Here is a 6481-nt window from a genome sequence, read left to right as displayed (position 1 = left end):
AGGCAGAAAGCCAAATGCCATCTGAGTATTAAATCTATCTCTTTTTCCAAAGAAATAAGCACCAATCTAACTCAAAATTACATAATAAAGCGGATAATTTTTCATGTACATGTAGGTATCAGCAAACAATCCTTTCTCACAGTCCTCCCAAAGTGTCCAACCATGAGGTCAACTCTCAACACTCATCATATGTCATGTTCCTTGTAATCAGTTGCAAAAAGCTTTCATGGGACAGACAGTTGCTTAGAGAGAGTGAATCTGTGCCACAAAGGATCTGGCCAACATCAAGTCCAGCTCTCACACCACCTGTTTTCTTTGGAATGCCATCTCTGTTTTAAATCTTTCATTCAATGCACATTGGAAAAAAGCACTAAGGAGTGGCAAACCTAATTTGTTGCACTTTTTGTTTTATACCATGGGAAACATCTACCCAAACAGATGCAAGCAAAAAGATGTATTTTTAACAGCATGGTTGGTTTGTGTTCCTCCCACTTGCTCAACATAGTAACACATCATGAAAAACTTAAGACTGATCCACACTTTCACTGTCTAATGCAAGTGTTAAGGGGAAAATAGCCACAGATTTTCATTCATCTTTCTCCTGTTCCCAGCACAGGATGCTGGGAGCCAGAAGATGGAAACACATCAAAGATTAACAAAAAGCATGTTGTCAGATGCTCATGCAAAAATTAGACATAATTTTGCCCCCCATCCATGCAAAGTTGCTATAAGTCAATCAGAAGTACTATTTTTCTATTTAAAATGTTAAGCCATGTTACAAGAAATATTATCAGACAGGGCCGTGGAAAAAAATTCAAGCTATGGTTTGAGAGACTATCAAAAAGTTCAATTACAAAAAAGAAATCTCCATATAAAGAATACTGTTTTGTATTATAAGCATAAACATTTTAAAAAGCTATTAGCTGGGAAAAAAAATTACACTAAAGAAGTGAAAACTGATGTATATTGCCAACTACAAATTGCACTTGCCATCGACCTCTGTAAGGATTAAATCATGAGCCGCTGCAGCTGCTGACCTTCAACACCCCCATGAAAGGAGTGCAGGGTGGAGATCAAGAATGAGGCGTTTAGAAACAAGGCCATTTGCAGCAACATGAATGGACCTAGAGTGTCATACTGAGTGAAGTAAGTCAGACAGAGAAGGAGAAATATCATACGACATCCCTTACATGTGGAATCTAAACAGAAATGATACAAATGAACATACTTACAAAACAGAGACTCACAGACTTACAGAACAAGCTCATGGCTGCTGGGGGGAAGGGATAGTTCAGGACTTTGGGAAGGTCATGTGCACACTGCTATGTTTAAAATGGATGACCAACAAAAACCTATTGTATATAGCACATGGAATTCTGCTCAATGTTATGTGCCAGCCTGGATGGCAGAGGGGTTTGGGGAAGAATCGAAACATGTATATGTATGGCTGAGTTCCTTCACTGTTCACCTAAAACTATCACATTGTTAATTGGTTATACCCCAATACGAAATGTTTTTGGTATTAAAAAATTAGGTCTTCAGATATTTTTCAGGAAGTGATTTCTTTTTTCCTTTTAGCTTTCAACTCAAAACAGCAACCAGCTTTTAGTTTTTGTATTTTTTGAACTTTTTATTTTGTGTTGGGGTATAGCCAATTAACAATGTTGGGACAGTTTCAGGGGAACAGCCAAGGGACTCAGCCAGACATATACGTGTATTCATTCTCTCCCAAACCCCCCTCCCATCCAGGCTGGCACATAACACGGAGCAGAGTTCCATGTGCTATACAATAGGTCTCTGTTGGTTATCCATTTTAAATCTAGCAGTATGTACATGTCCACCCCAAAGTTCCTAGTTACCCCTTCTCACCCTGCCCCACTTCCTCAACTCCGGCAACCTTAAGTTCACTTTCTAATTCTGTGAGTCCAGGAGGAGATTTCTTGAGCTGAACCTGTGTCTCCCCTCATATCTAGAAAAGCACTGAAAGCATTAGTTGTGACATTTGCTCCTTGTGATTACCAGCAAGGCTCTAATGTGTGCCTGACTGCACGTACCCTCATATACAATGTTGACCTTCCCCGTCCCTCTCTGGAGCAGTTTCTCAGAGCTGTTTGAGATGCTGTCTCCTGGGATACAGTCCTCATTTTGCCTCCAGTAAAACTTAACTCACAACTCTCACATTGTGTTTTTTTTTTTCCAGTTGACAATATTTTCATTTCCATAGACACACAATTATTTTTCAGTGCATACCACAGGAAAGGGTCAACGATTACCTTTCAACTCTAAAGTCTGCAAAGTACACAGAAAAGTATGACAAAAACCAGAAGCAAAACCACAACAGGCGTGGTTTCAGATCTAGTTTCAGGTCTGTCTTCCCTTCTCCATGACTAGGTGGCTTGAGAAAGTAACCTCCCTGGGCCCACCTTGTCTCAACTCACAGGCAAGACTTTCCAGTTCAAAAATTTTCTGCATTCTAAATCCACTGTCAGATTCATAAAAGCAACCTACAGTCTATACCTATTGTGCTTTTGGCACATTTATGAGTTACAGAAAATCTGTTCATAAGCAGTTAGGTATATTCTACAGATAATACTAACACTACTGTAAATTGCATTTATAAGACTTGTTTTGAGGGGCAGAAGAATCGAGGCTGGGATGGATACTGGTAAAAGTCAAATTTTGGTTGAAAGCCTACCAAGAACTTCTAAAATCTTCATGAATAAATTGAATTTTAAATTGTTTTTAAAAATGAAAGAAAAGGAGAAATCAGAAGAGGGAAATCTGATATTGTGGGAAGAGTAGGAAAAGCTAACTTTTCTATGAGAAAATATTCCCCAAAATACACTAGTTTAAAGTTAAGTGGAGTTCTGGGTTTTTTTAATAAGAGGTTATCCACTTAAGTATTTATATTAGATTCACTGAACTATTTATATTAGATCTGCATTCCTTTTTCTCATTTATCACTGCATATTAATCTTATTTGTTCTACCACTCTTTTGAGATTATTCAGGTTTTCTATCATGGTGCTTCTTATGGTATTCCTAACCTGAAAACAAAAATACATTACGTCTACTTTTAAGCTCAGAAGGTCAAGTTTCAAACATGAAAATTATTATCAATAATTAAACCAAAACTCCTGTCAGAAGCCACTCTGGGACAAGAATTTTGGCCTTTGAGCCCTGAGCCTATTTTTATTTTGATGTATTCCATGTTTATTTTTGCCTCATAGTCCATTAAAAAAAAAAAGCAGCAGTAAACATGTGATGATCACCCTTTGTATTTTCACAATTAAGGTACTGTTTTTATGTTAAGTTGAACTTTCCCCCCTGGGCCATTAGAGAAATCTCATGTAAGAACTCTCAAGATGCCCTAAATACTAAAAATAGACAAAATCCTGCCCAGAAAATCTTACTTTCTCAATATCATTTAGATTCACTTGGGAACATGAAGATGAGCAACACTAACCATTGTTTTGGAAAGCACAGAATATTCTAGGCTTTGTTAAAAAGTATATGGAATGCATAAAAAGTGAAGTTTTTTTTTTTTTTTAAACACTAGAGAGATGTTTACTGTTTTCACTTGAGGGCTCTATAGCAAGCAAACAAAAAACCCCCAACAAAATAGAAGGATTTTCGAGACAAATATCACTGATGAATAAAATTTTAGGACGCAAGAATTATGCTGCTTGGAGAAAAAAATAAAATTTAATACTTAAGTTTATGCCTTAAGATTTATGAGGAGTTTTCTGAGTACAGTTGATCAGGTTCACACACATTAAAAATAAAGTTCAATTAAAAGCACTGGTATGTAGTGGGGGCAGGAGGGATAAACTGGGAGACTGGATTGACATACACACATTCAGTTCAGTTCAGTCACCCAGTCGTGTCTGACTCTTTGCGACCCCATGAATCACAGCACGCCAGGCCTCCCTATCCATCACCAACTCCCGGAGTCTACTCAAACCCATGTCCATTTAGTCGGTGATGCCATTCAACCATCTCATCCTCTGTCGTCCCCTTCTCCTCCCGCCTCCAATCCCTCCCAGCATCAGGGCCTTTTCCAATGGGTTAACTCTTCACATGAGGTGGCCAAAGTACTGGAGTTTCAGCTTCAGCATCAGTCCTTCCAATGAACACCCAGGACTGATCTCCTTTAGGATGGGCTGGTTGGATCTCCTTGCAGTCCAAGGGACTCTCAGGAGTCTTCTCCAACACCATAGTTCAAAAGCATCAATTTTTCGGCACTCAGCTTTCTTTATAGTCCAACTCTCACATGACCACTGGAAAAACCATAGCCTTGACCAGACGGACCTTTGTTGGCAAAGTAACATCTCTGCTTTTTAATATGCTATCTAGGTTGGTCATCACTTTCTTTCCAAGGACTAACTAAGCGTCTTTTAATTTCATGGCTGCAATCACCATCTGCAGTGATTTTGGAGCCCCCCAAAATAAAGTCTGACACTGTTTCCACTGTCTCCCCATCTATTTCCCATGAAGTGATGGGACCAGATGCCATGATAACTATATATAAAATAGATAACTAATAAGGACCTACTGTGCAGCACAAGCAACTTAAGACTCTGTAATGGTCTATGTGGGAAAATCTAAAAACGAGTGGATATATGCATAGCTGATTCATTACGTTGTACAAAAGAAATTAACACAAGATTGTAAATCAACTCTACTCCAATATAAAGTAACAACAACAACAGCAAAAGCACTGGTATGTAGGCTAGATATGTTCAATCTCCTCTTTCGGAGATCCTGAAAAGGAACAGATTCTTATATTTCAAAAATCCTACCTGGCTTTGGAATAGAGCAGAGAGACCCTCAAAATGCCTTCCATGCAATAATAGGAAACTAAGTTCAGATGATTTCCAGGAACCTCTAAACTTCAGTTAATGTCATAAGTGAAAGAGGAAAAAAAAAAAAAAGAGAGTATCTGTCTTTCTCACAGGATGCTGTATTGGTTTAATACAACCAACATGAATTGTTAATGTGTGAAAAAAAATGCTACAATTGTCATGACACAGTCTCTGCTCTCAGTGAGTATAATCCAGCAGTGGAGGCAGTATGAACGAGTCTAATAATATAAGCCAGAGTGACTGAAATCCTGTAATGGAGGAATAAATCAATAGTGCTATATTCTACTCCCTGTGGAGAACATGATTGATTGCAAAGACAAGGGTGGGAAAGGTTTCACAGGAAAAGCAACGTCTAAGCTGAACTTGGAGTATAAGAGCTCAAGTAGCAAAGAGATACAGGGGAAAGAGCATCAGTCTTGGAGTTAACATCCCGGGTCCTGCTCCACATCTGCCCGCACCACTCACTCGCCTAGAGGCATTTCCGGCACAGGAAGGGCCCTGGGCCAGGGCTTTGTCTGCCTTGCTGATGGCTTAGACGGGAAAGAACAGCAAAGTCTACTTACACATTTCATGTGGGCTGAGCTGTTTCCGCCTACTTGTACACAGCAATGAGACCAACCCATGAGATTCTGTCCTGAATCCTAGTCTTCACGTTCTGCTCCCCAAGTGGGGAGCACCTATGCTTTAGGATGGTAATCCCCGATCTTGCCAATTGCCAAATTCTTCTGGTTGAGGGCCACAGGTGGACACCTGCCATCCAGTTTTAGCTGCTTTAATTGGATAAACTCATTGTTTGTTATTCTTCCAACATTTCTTTTAAAACTGTACTGGTTGTACTATTTTATCCATTTTTCATTTAAGGTATTAACTTTAAAAATTTAACTTTCCCTTTTTACTTTCCATCCCTCCCCCCATTTTTTAACAGAGAACAAAAAACAGTGATAAGGGAACATAATAAGGATAGTCCTACAGCGAGTCCTGCCTCAAACCGGGAAAATTAGTACAGCTAACCCTAACCCTAACCCTAATTGTGGCTGCATTCCACATTAGCTCAGCATCAACATTTTCAGGGCCCAGGTTTAGATTTCTGAATGGGAGCAAATCTATTTACACACCAATCCAGGCTTCAGGATCCAAATTTTGCACCTGAAAATATGGATATTATACAAATTGTTAAAAACATTAAGATCCAGTAAATAAACAGGCAAAGTAAAAAAAGAGAACATTCACAAAAGACACTATAGTAAAAATGTAGGGACAAAATAACTTTATATATAATATACATACACACACACACAGGTGTGTGTGTTATATACACACACACATATATATACACACATATACACATATATATAACTATCATAGTAAAAACAACAACAAAATATCCTATCCTAGAAAGGACAGTAAAGAAGAAACTAAAAATCTCACATACAGCTGCTGGCAATGTAACTGGAAAAACTTTAATGAGAATGTATTTCACCATAAAACGTTTCTTATCCTATGATGCCATCTAACAGAATTTATACTAAGAAAATGAGCTCAAAGAAGGAAAAGCTGCCACTTGACTGGACTAGTGTAGAAATCTCACAAGGGGTCTTCCTGTCTCCATCCTGTGCT

This window comes from Odocoileus virginianus, chromosome 21, assembly GCF_023699985.2.
Source record: "Odocoileus virginianus isolate 20LAN1187 ecotype Illinois chromosome 21, Ovbor_1.2, whole genome shotgun sequence".
NCBI classification, from domain to species: domain Eukaryota; kingdom Metazoa; phylum Chordata; class Mammalia; order Artiodactyla; family Cervidae; genus Odocoileus; species Odocoileus virginianus.
This window is presented reverse-complemented; position numbering follows the sequence as displayed.